Source organism: Carassius auratus, unplaced genomic scaffold (genome assembly GCF_003368295.1).
Source record: "Carassius auratus strain Wakin unplaced genomic scaffold, ASM336829v1 scaf_tig00035888, whole genome shotgun sequence".
Taxonomy (NCBI): domain Eukaryota; kingdom Metazoa; phylum Chordata; class Actinopteri; order Cypriniformes; family Cyprinidae; genus Carassius; species Carassius auratus.
This window is the reverse complement of record NW_020526272.1, coordinates 81,517-94,467: the sequence shown is the minus strand read 5'-3', so window position 1 is coordinate 94,467 and position 12,951 is coordinate 81,517. Positions and strand designations below refer to the sequence as shown.

Sequence of the window (12,951 nt, the reverse complement as noted above, 5' to 3'; positions counted from 1 at the left end):
GCGTGTGGTAAACGTGTTTTCTTACTGAATAAACATAATAGATATCGTTTTTTTTATGACACAGTAATTAATCATATAGTAACATACATATTTATTTAGTCCTACTACAATCAAAACCAACTCATTTATAGTGCAGAAACATTTAAGTGTTAATAATATTGTGAAATAATGTATGGAATTTCAACATGTTTTCTTTTTTCTTTTTTTTTAATGGTTGGTACCGATTTCACGTCACTTAAAGATTTTTGTTTTCTAAAGTATTCAAAGCATAGAATATATGAATTTCTATGACATGTCTATTGACTTAGAAGTAACACAGTTATGCTATTTCTTTCGTAATTTGGCTGGTTTCATTTATTTTACTCTTTGTAAAGACCAGCGCAACCAGCACAAAATGCAGAGAAAGCAGAATACCAGGGAAAGCTACTATTTGGCCAACATCTCTGGGGTCATCAGTGTAAACATCCGCGAACATCAGCTGCGGGTAAAGTCTGATTGAAATGAGTAACCTTTCAGTTGCGCAAAAGGAGACCGAGCAACGGACCCCAAAACACAAACATGGCCAAACAAGCGGTAACAACCATATTCTTTGTTCTTTTTCATTGTATTATAAGTTACTGGGCGTTTATGTCTTCTTGTAGCATCCACTCATTCACAAAAAATAGCATTCCAGCGATCGCCAAGTATTTTGGCTCCAAAGGTCGCTACGAAGAGGTCAACACGTACTTAATCGGCGATCTTTTAGCCACAAAACTATTCCCTTGTGACACTACCTCCCTCGAAATGCAACGAAATTCATTTGACAGCTATAATCCGGCACGGGACGAGGTACCCGAGCACTAAAAACATTCAGAAGATGCGCGAATTTTATGATTTCCTCATGCGTAATGCAACCAGCAACTTAAATGGTTTGTCAGAGATAAAGTCTCAGTGGAAGATGTGGTACACGGATGAAATGGACGGGCGACTGGTGGACAAGGGCCGTGCGGATCACAGGCACCTGGCGCAGAGACTCATCAAATGGTTCCCTTCTTTGCTGACAGAGGACAATGTGCGTCACGGACGCGTGAAACTGATCACCAGCTCCAAGCACAGGTGTATGAACAGCACCATCGCTTTCAGAGAGGGACTTATGGAAGGACTCGGCAGAGAGGGTAATGCTTGAGGACCCAGCCCTTCACTGAATCATCAGCATGCCATACTGTTAAATCATAGTTTTCCAGCATGAACATATTCTTAATTTAGCCCTAGTCTATAATCTTGGTTCTTCATACAAAATTTGCAGTAGTGCTCATTGTTTCTTCTCAACAGCTGTGAGATTCAGTGATGGGAAAATGGAGACTTCCACTTTTCAGTTCTATCAATCTATCCTGTTTCAATTCTCATATATATTTTTTAAAAATAACAAATTCAGTTGTGTTCCATTGACAGGGGATTCAGTGAAGAGCAAATGGAGACTTTTGCTTTAGACTTCTCCAGATTTTTCCTAAGATACCACAGTATCGTAATGTGTCTTCTGACAATCAATATCAGTATTCACAGAAATCATTATTGTATTATTGCCTACACTTTGCTCTACATGAATGCATATTCAATGATGTGATACATGTTTATGCATTACACTTCATTTTAAAGTCATATGGTTGCCTATTGTTGAATTACACAAATCATATTTTATTGGATACACTCTAAGGAGGCGCAAACACATTAAATCGATTTTAGGGAATCTTAAAACTTAAGTATTCTGCTTATGTGGACCTTCATCCTTGATGAGCACACATATTATACACTTACAATTCCCACACAAGCAAAGAAAATTTTAGCTAAAAGACAAACCAACACAGAAAACATCCACAAAAACAAATCTGTTTTAATCGATTAGTGTTTTGATCAACCCGTTTTTTTTTATTAGAAATCTATGCAGAATTTAACTTCCCCAACTGATAAAATAAGAATAGAAAGCAACATAAAGTCTGGTTTTAAGAGTTGTAGTGCCAGGGTTTTAATGTCAATCATGCTAAGGTAGTGCTGTCAAATGATTAATCGTGATTAATCACATCCAAAATAAAAGTTTTTGTTTACATAATATTACATAATATATGTATGTGTGCTGTGTATATTTATTATGTACATAATGTTTTATTTTTTTAAATGCATTTATTTGTTTCATTTTCTAGTTGAGTTGGAACCTGCTGTTAATGACGCTTTAATGCGTTACTTTGACCAGTGTGAACGGTTTGTGAAAGAAGTGGAGAACAACAAGAGTGCCTTGGAGGAGGTGAAACGTTTTAAAGAAGGCCCTGAGATGAAAAGTGTAATGGAGAAAATGGCTGACAGACTGAAGCTCCCTTACGCCAGCATCACCGTTGGTCAGTGATGACTTACAGTAATATGATCATGACCTTTTTACACAGTCACAAATGCTAAAATAAAGCAGTGTCGAAAATGTTGCTGTGCAGTTTGATAATAGGCTTGTTCGAGATGCATCGGTGCTGTGCAGACCGATCGGCGTATGACATCAGATCACCGCAAGAGTGATTGGAGAGCAGACGACTCTTTAGGCTTTTAAAACGATTTCGCTGTGTTTTGATGTCATATGCTGATTGGTCTGTTCAGCCCTGATGTATCTCAAACGAGTTTAATGGTATGTTTGTCACGCCCCCTTACCATTACTCGTAGTGGCATGTTGGGGGCAGGGTTTATGTAAACATCAGGGTTAGTGATGTCACAAACCTAGGAAGAAGATTGTTTTAGTCCCTACCAGCCTTTTTTTGTAGTCCTTAAACAACGATTTCTTTACAATAAAATATCTCCCTTTGCATTGAACTTTGAGCATCTTAACTTTGCAGACCGCTTTAATTTGATATGTTTTGTTTTATGGAAAGAGCTGTTGTACTACCGCCAATTTCAGAAAATATGTTGCAAATTCAGTTCCCTCTAAATGTAATGCCCGTGCATCTATAGTCTCAGCCTCAAACGTCATGCCTAAAGACTATTGGTTGAATTTCTGATGCATATGGGACACAACAGTGGAAACACTTCAGGAGTTTCGAAGTTGTCATTGGATTGGTTTAATTATACAGGATTTCTGGGAGATGTGTGTGTCGTGTTCTTTAAAGCTCCACATGGAAACAAAGATGACGTGGCACCAAACCCGCTTATGAAAAAAGAAAGACGTCTAGTTTACAACTGTGACGATGAACACTTGTCAGGATCAACTAAATGCTGGATTCTCAAAAGTATGGCAAATATTTAAAGTTCAGGCATAGAATCTTTAAAATACGTCCGAGAGTTTTACACACTCGTCTGTTATTGTGACGACATTTCCACGCCCCAAAGCGTGATGCTGAAACAAATCAAACTGTGATTGGTTGTTTGACATGTCGGTCTAATGGCCTCATGGGTGGGCCTTGGCCAATAAAACTGACATGGTTTCCAAACCTTCAGCCATCAGTCTAAAGACTATTGCAACCACAACCACAAATCTTTGCACATCAGCATATTATGACACACACTTCCTTCCTGGTAGCATGTGAGACTAATATGTAAAAGAAACCTTTTTAGATGAGAAATTGAAGACAGAAAAATAATTGTTCTAGCAATTACCATTGTTTGCCTTTTCAAATATTTATGTGACGTAAGGATGCATGTAAAGCATCATGCAAGTTGGATTAGAAATTCTTGAGGTTAATATTAAGAAATTCGAAGTCCTCAGTGGCTCAGTAGTAGAGCATTGTGTTAGCAGTGCAAAAGGTTGTGGGTTTGATTCCCAGGGAACACATGTTAGGTAAAAAATGTATAACCTGAATGCACTATAAGTCAATTTTGATAAAAGCGTCTGCCAAATGCATAAGTGTAAGTGTGGTTGACAGGGCTGGGCTTCCAAGGATCAAAATTTTACATACGCATTGCAACCAAAGCACTAATATGTCCCATATGTTAGATAGCCAAAGAAAAAAATCTGCATGCAAAGTTTTCTTTTTCAGCAGACACACACACATTCAGTTATTTTTATTTTCAATTCCAGCACCTTTTCGGAGTGACCTGTTGAAATATGTATCCTTATGAGGTTAAAATACTTCTCTTTTGCAGTTCTTTTACTCTCAAGATCAGAATTAAGATGGGAACATTTGGGAATGAGAAGCACAAAAGCAAGAAAACCATTCCACAGTCGATGAAGCAAGATTTACTTAAAGAGTTTAGAGGTCAGGGCTGCTCTCTTGATCTGCTGCGGTCAGCAGTTGTATATCAATGCACAAACAGTGAGTGAGAGATAGTGAGAGAGGGAAATCATTTCTGCAGTCTTTGGTATGACCATTAGATGGCAGTGAAAGTGCAAAAATATTGGTATGTACACATTTTTATCAAATATCAAGACATAACAAAAAAAAACATTACATGAAGAAATGTACAATTTACTGTGTAATTTGGTCTACTGTCTAATGCATTAGCAAATGACACATTGTCTTAATATTTATTTTGCTTCACAGATTCAGTGGAAGCAGCTTTCTTTCTGTGTGCATATGAGTTTGCTATCCATAATCTGAACACACCCTGGTGCCAGTTGTTTGACGAGGCAGATGCACAGGTACTGGAACAGCGCAGTTCTGCTGAAACAAAAACAATTCTTACATATAGTATACATATGTACTTAATGCTTACCTTTTTGCCAAGGAGCATAAAAAAAATGGAGAGGCACAAATTTTTTTAATTATGTGTTTTAACTTAATAAGAAGATATAAGGAGACATTTACAAACATGGTTATTTAATTTATAAGAATAAAAACAGTACACAATGTTTTTATATACTTTCGCTTTAGACTGTAGTGATAAATGCAGTGATTGTTATTTCATGTTAACTAATGTGTAAATGAAAAAGTTAAAAAATTATGTTATTCCTGTGGCTCAGGGGTAGTGCATTGTGTAAGCAGCGGAAAAGGTCATGGGTTTGATTCCCAGGGAACACATATACTGGTAAATAATGTATAGGCCTAGCTTGAATGCACTGTATGTCGCTTCGGATAAAGCGTCTGCTAAATGTAAAAGTTATATATATATTATTAATGCTGTACCGAACTTTCATTCATCACGGTTTTCACAAAAATATTAAGCAGCACAGCAGTTTTCAGCATTGATAATAATAAGAAATGTTTATTGATCACCAAAGCAGCATTTTAGAATGATTTCTGAGGATCATTTGACACTGATGACTGGAGAAGTGGCAGCTGATTATTCGGTTTTGCCATCACAGGAATAAAATATAAAACGGTTATTTTAAATTGTTATAATATTTCACAGTATTACTGTTTTTACTGAATTTTTAATGCAGCCTTGGTAAGCATAAGAGACTACATAAATAAATAAATAAATTAATTAATAAATTAATTAATAAATTATCCTTTTTAAAATCTTACAGCTTTTGAATGGTAGTGTATGTTTTGAAAATAACCTTTTAGTTTTTAGACCAACTGAGATTTGAAATTCAGAATTCTACTCTAATAATGTCTAAATATATTGTTGCACAGCGGTTAGAGGTCATGTGTACCTGTAGATGTTTGAAGGTACTGTGTTCTGTCTTTTAAGGTGATGGAGTATGCTGCTGACCTGAAACAGTACTGGAAGCGAACCTATGGGCATGATATCAACAGCAAGTCTAGCTGCATCCTCTTCCATGATCTTTTCCATCGTCTTGACCAAGTTGTAGATCAGATCAAGTAAGAGCAGTGACATCTCTGTTGTTTTTATATAATGCATATAAGAAAAATCTAATACATTTTCTATTTTATTCTAAAATCCATCTATATTTACTTGCCATTGTGCTTCTGTTTCTTAAGTTAATACTCTTTATTCTTGTTTCACAATGGTCTTGAGGGATTTTATTGTCCCACGAAAGAGGCAGGGACCAGCTCTCCTTTCTGAGAAAGAATAGAATCTGATACCTTCTTTCACAGCAGTATCAGTTATTATGGCTGAGAAGTAATTGAATAAGATCAACAGACAGCACTGGAGTTTAAAAAGCTAGTGGAGTTTAGCTGTGAGGGTGTCGTGGGAATGTCCGTTTCACCCTGTGTCTCTGTTTAGTCTTTCAGCTAAGGCCTGGTTCACACAGGACGATTTTAAAATTGTTGGCCGATTTTCCAAACTTGAGAGACCCCACACACGGCGATAAAAAAATCACGGGTCTAACAGTTTTGGTCGTTCAGTGTGTGGTGTGCAGCCACACGGCAATATCAACACATCACACACGAACCGATTTGACTCCCGAGCATTCCCAGGTAAGACGGGAAATCTCGCTAAATCCCTCGAGATCAAACGTGACTTCAGATTAAACAATCATGGCGAACGAAGAGGATGCAGTGGCCATAGTTTGTGCTTTGTTTTTAACGGAAAAAAACATAAGAAAAACAAGAAAAGGCGATGGTCAAAGAGGTGGAGACAATGCGAGCATGGACTATACTTGCTACATCATGATATGGAAGTTGTTGTTTTATCTCATAGAAATGTTGTTACATACTACACAGATTAATTACCGTTGAAATAAACGTTCATATATTCGTTTCCATGTACTCTGGTGGACTGCAGTTGTGGATGTAGTTATGCCCATCGACTTTATTTGTATTTGTTATATTTGTTATATTATATACGCCGGCTGTTTTGATTTTGTTTCCTGGTACTTCCTCACCGCCTCGTCACCTCGCTTTCTGATTGGATACACGCCACAGTCCACAGGCTACGTGATTGTTTGTCCTCGGGGGACACCACACACGAGAAGAAATCGGGCCAAATAAATCCAACATGTTGGATATCCCTGATTTGAGATCAGAGCGGTTCCGAAGGTTCTTCCGAGCAGAGGAGAGCAGTCTTAACACACCACACACGGCAGGAATATTTGATCAGATTATTTTACGATAATCGGAGCATCCTAAGATTGTCGGAAGGGGTGAATCGGGGCTAAAATCGGCCTAATTATCCTGCCGTGTGAACCAGCCTTTAGAAACCAATTCACAAGAGCTGAAGGGAGAAAGAGTTGGTTGCAAAACTCTTTCTTAACTCTTTTCAAGGGAATTTTAGAAACAAATTCAATTTATATGAGCTATATAAACAAAATAACTTATATTTCTTATAAGCAATCAAGGTCACCAAGGCTGCATTTGGCAAAATAGTGTAAAAACAGTGATATTACATTTAGTATTATTAAGTATTTAATTATTTAATTATTAAGTATTATTACAATTTGAATCTATTATTAATGTTTTATATTTTAACATATTTAAATATGTAATATATTCCTGTGGTGGCAAAGCTGAATTTTCAGCCATTACTTCAGTCTTCAGTGTAACATGTGTCTTCAGAAATCATTGTAAATAGCTGATTTGGTGCTCAAGAAACTTTCTTATTTATGTTTAAAACAATTATGCTGCTATAAATATTTTTTTTCAGGATTCTTTGATGAATATAAAATTCAAAAGGATACCATTTAAATGAAATAGGAATCTTACTAAACCCAGTTTTTTAAAATGGTATTATATGACATGAGATTAGGGACAATTTCAGTATTAGGGGGCTCAAATGATTAAACAAACGTGTGTGTGTGTGTGTGTGTGTGTATATATATATATATATATATATATATATATATATATATATATATATATATATATATATATATATATATATATATATAATATATAAATAGATATGTGTGCATTTTCAGGTCACCAGCATACTCCATCACCTTACAAGACAGAACACAGTGCCTTCAAACACCTACAGGTACATATGACCTCTCACCGGTGTGCAACAATATTCAGACGTTATTAGAGTAGAACTCTGAATTTCAAATCTCAATTGGTCTAGACTCAGTTTCTTCTAAAAACATACACTATCATTCAAAACTTAGGGGTTGGTAAGATTTTAAAAAGGTTTTTGATTTATTTATGTAGTATCTTATCCTTACTAAGGCTGCATTAAAAATACAATAAAAACAGTAATAGTGTGAAATATTATTACAATTTAAACTAATATTTTTTTCCAGTGATGACAAAGCTGAATAATCAGCTGCCACTTCTCCAGTCATCAATGTCAAATGATCCTCAGAAATCATTCTAAAATGCTGCTTTGGTGCTTAATAACATTTATTTTGTTTTTGTTTGCATTTTTGCGTTTGCAACTGCGCTCAAATAGATATTTTACTGGTTGTCTTTCTGGCTCCATTCACACATAGTTTTCAGGATTGAAAATGATGTTTGCTATAAGGTTTAACATTCAGTAGCAGGAATGAATGAATTAAACAATAACAGACGGTGACAGAAAAGGAGGTTGACATGTAACATTATTAGTGACTGACAACAAAGAACAACCGAAACGTGTGTCTCATGTTTTGGCTCCTCCCCGTCTTTAAGTCAGCATTATTCAGCATTTTCTTCAGTCTGCAGAGGTGCAGCGTTAGCGCCGGAAGCAGAGGACAAGGTGTGTGCATTTACTGATAGATTGTTACGATATCTGCATCTGTGCACTGCTTTGTCATAAATGGAGTTTACATGAGGTGATGCGGGAGCAATACAAGACAGCAATTTGAGTTGATACAAAGAGCACATGAATCTATCAATTTACCACTTCATTTAATTTCAAGTGACATCAAATTATTTTCATGATTTGCTATCACAGCTTTTCACAGTTCTTTTGTAAAATCAGCTTAGATTCACAAATGCTGTTCAGATAACATCTAAAATCTTTCTTTGTATCAACTCAAATTGCTGTCTTGTATTGCTCCCACATCACCTCATGTAAACTCCATTTATGACAAAGCAGTGCACAGATGCAGATATCGTAACAATCTATCAGTAAATGCACACACCTTGTCCTCTACTTCCGGCGCTAACGCTGCACCTCTGCAGACTGAAGAAAATGCTGATTAATGCTGACTTAAAGACAGGGAGGAGCCAAAACTTGCCATATGAGGTTTTAAAGAAGACGGAAGGCCCCTTAAAAGAGCTTAGTGAAGCCCCAACATGAGACACATGTTTCGGTTGTTCTTTGTTGTCAGTCACTAATAATGTTACATGTCAACCTCCTTTTCTGTCACCGTCTGTTATTGTTTAATTCATTCATTCCTGCTACTGAATGTTAAACCTTATAACAAACATAATTTTCAATCCTGAATACTATGTGTGAATGGAGCCAGAAAGACAACCAGTAAAATATCTATTTGAGCGCAGTTGCAAACGCAAAAATGCAAACAAAAACAAAATAAATGTTATTAAGCACCAAAGCAGCATTTTAGAATGATTTCTGAGGATCATTTGACACTGATGACTGGAGAAGTGGCAACTGAAAATTCAGCTTTGTCATCACTGGAAAAAAATATTAGTTTAAATTGTAATAATATTTCACACTATTACTGTTTTTATTGTATTTTTAATGCAGCCTTGGTAAGGATAAGATACTACATAAATAAATCAAAAACCTTTTTAAAATCTTACCAACCCCTAAGTTTTGAATAATAGTGTATGTTTTTAGAAGAAACTGAGTCTAGACCAATTGAGATTTGAAATTCAGAGTTCTACTCTAATAACGTCTGAATATTGTTGCACACCGTTGAGAGGTCATATATACCTGTAGGTGTTTGAAGGCACTGTGTTCTGTCTTGTAATGTGATGGAGTATGCTGGTGACCAGAAAAAAATACACATATCTATTTGAGCGCAGTCAAAAATGCAAAAAATAAAAACAATGTTTCCTGTTAAATATGTAGCCTAACTAGTGTCATACCACAAATATGACCTCACACCCACTGCCCACTTCACACACAGAGCCATTACACGCCACATTACCCTGAATACACAGCATCTGAACCGGTACTAGAGTGATATACTTCTCTTGTGTAATAACCAGTAATCCTCCTATTCATCATTCTCTTGGGTCTGTTAAACACCCTTTTCTATGTTTGAATACCATACCAAAAGTTAAGCAAACTTGGGTGTGAGGAAGATGTGTGTCATAAAACTAGAAGGTTGAGTGTATCCACAAATAAGTATATATGTCCTTATATTTACATGTATACATTTGGCCATTCCTTCATTTGAGAATATTCATTTACCCTTTTACTTCATGTAACTTTATTTGCTGAGATACTTTTGCCATACTTCTGAAAGTATGAAACTAAATTTCATTCATACTATCAAATTGTTTATACTTATAGCTTGCTTTTTTGAGCTTGAAAGCTTGTAGTCATTAATTGGTTTCCCAATATGGAAAAGAGCGGCTTGAACAATGTGCTAAACATCTCTTTTTGTGTTTGATGGTGGAAAGATGGCCATACAGATTTCAAATGCAGTTGGCCAAATACACACGTCAGCTAAATTTGGTTGTCAGTTCGGCTTTTACTTTTGAATTATGTTCTGTACACACACACACACACAAATATTTACAGAAGTTCTATGCAGTGTTTACGGAACCATAATATAACCATCTCTAGCTATTTCCAGAAATCCAACCAAACAGGTTTTTTCTTGATGTTTATCTGGCTTTCCCCCCCTTTTTGATGCTTATCATAACTAAATAGATCTTTAAGTAGCTAATAGCATCAGACAAGAAGGAAAAAAATTTTTTACTCCATTAGTTACTAAAATAGTGTAGGCTGATATGATGTGAACGTCCCTGACACATCTAAATTCTTGTCTATGATATTCAGACATGTGCTGTGTGATAAAAGCCTAAGCATCTTTGTCCAGGGTACAAGTTATTTAAAAACTCGCTTCTTGACATCAGAATAATGTAACTGCTATATAAGACCAAGTGAGTATATTCTACAACTGTACATTTTTGACCAAACAAGTCCATTTGAGACATCCTATCCATGACAACCAAGCAATCTTTCAGCCTAGACGGCTCTAAGTATCACCCTACAGCTGTGTATTGAAGAAAAACTGTAAAACAGTCATATGTTATATTTTGTTGGACAACATTAAAAATGAATTTTAAACACTAAGAAGTCTCAAAGTACATTATGGTTAGGGTGTGTTTTTGGAATTCACTAAATGTTCAACTACTTTTACTTTAGCATCATGTCTGTAAAATGCCATGTCATGCGCGAGCTGCAAGACACAAGCACAACAGTCAAACACGTCGGTCTAGTGTATATTTAAATAGTGTTTGCTAAAACTCTTCATAATACTACTTTGTGCTGACATCACCATTAACAAAACACCCTCCCTCTGCTTGTGTCGCCTAACTGGTTGACCTATTTGCAGTGTACGTTTGTGTTTATTCAGGATTCATCAGCTTTTAAATGTTTATGAGGTAATAACTTTGACCTACACATTCAGAAAATGCTGCTCAGGCTCATTTATGGTCAGTGTGTTTTATGAATGACTGCACAACAGGAAGTGTTTATTGCTGGTACTCCTTTGCAATATATTCAAGATTAGTGGTGAACTCCCTGTTCACAATTCCCTTTGTGTTTGTTTCATTGGTCTCAGTTTAAGGACATTGATGTGTAGCCTGATGTGTATATATTTTTCAAATTTTTTCTTTCAAAGATCACATTAGGGAGGGAGAAACCCAGAGTGACGTATAAGTACCTAGACAGACACTTATGTATTTTGTGACTTTTTTTCTCATTTATGGTCATGATAATTCCTCTGAAGTGTCGACACACATTTTGAAATATGCATACAAAAGTAATATTATAATTATTGTGTTTGTGGTCAATTTGACACAGTTAAAATTGTATACACAGTTAAAGGCAGCTGTACAGACCTGAAATAAGTTTCTGAACCCCCCTCAGAGGGTATTTGTATTTACATTTATGCATGTTGCAGACACTTTTATCGAAAGAAACTTGCACTGCATTGAAAACATTTTAAAATTATTTCATGCATGTTCAGTTCACTGAGAATTGAACCTATGACTTGCACTGGCAGTGCACACGACATGCTCTACTAGCAGTTTTCTCTGTTTCATTCTGTATTATTGTTTATCTTCTCTCTCTCTCTCTCTCTCTCTCTCAGTTCAGATGGTGCTCTGTCGGAGGCTGTGACAGTGCAGGTGGGCCATGCTGAGACCCTGTTACCCCTCCTTTCCTTGCTGGATCTGTTCAAGGATGATATCCCTCTCAGCTCAACTAACTTTGCAACCCAGAAGAAGAGAATATTAAGAAGTGGGAACATTGTGCCATACGCTGCGAACCTGCTGGTAGTGCTGTATAAATGCCCGGAGGGGATTAGAATGGGTGTGCGACTCAATGAGAAATCTTTGACCTTGCCTGGACTCACCGACCCTGTCCCAATGTACGAGGATGTGAAGAAACGCTACGGGGCTCTGCTCGAGGGTTGTGACCAAGAGACTGTGTGTAAAATTAACAATTAATGAACATAAATGTACAACACATCACAAAGGCCAGTTGACTGACATTTTCATAGAAGCAACAACTAGCAAAAAGGAAACAAAATGTCTTTTAAATAGGTTATACAACATTTTACTGTTGATTGAACATTAAATGAAAGAAAATATTGTTATATATTAATTATATATATATCCAAATATGATCCCACAGTGTTACTTTCTAGTGTTATGGACCTGTAAGAGACCTCAAATTCCAAAGCTGACAAATCAGCTGCTCTGACCAACCATCCAATCCAAAAAAAAAAACATTTTGACATCTCACACATGCTGTATTTCTAAGCGATGAACCATCGACTGTACTTTGTTTACATGACTGAATGGTAAATTGCTAGTTTTGGTTGACGGTCCTGAAGCCTCTGTTGCTTGCTTATGCAGTATTTCTGTTAATGTTTTAGTCAGTTGTGTGTGTTTGTGTGTGTGGGCATGTTTTTGTGACATATCAGGACACAACTTTGTATAATGACATGGGTATGACAAAGGTATTACAAGGAGAGGGTGACTTATGAGGACATAACCCATATCCCCATTTTTCAAAACGCTTATAAAT

At 36.3% G+C, this 12,951-nt stretch overlaps 1 pseudogene; it reads left to right on the top strand.

Moving 5' to 3' along the window:
• The first annotated feature begins 450 nt into the window (after positions 1–450).
• On the top strand, positions 451–12,751 carry LOC113082374 (multiple inositol polyphosphate phosphatase 1-like; annotated as a pseudogene).
• Positions 12,752–12,951: the final 200 nt, after the last annotated feature.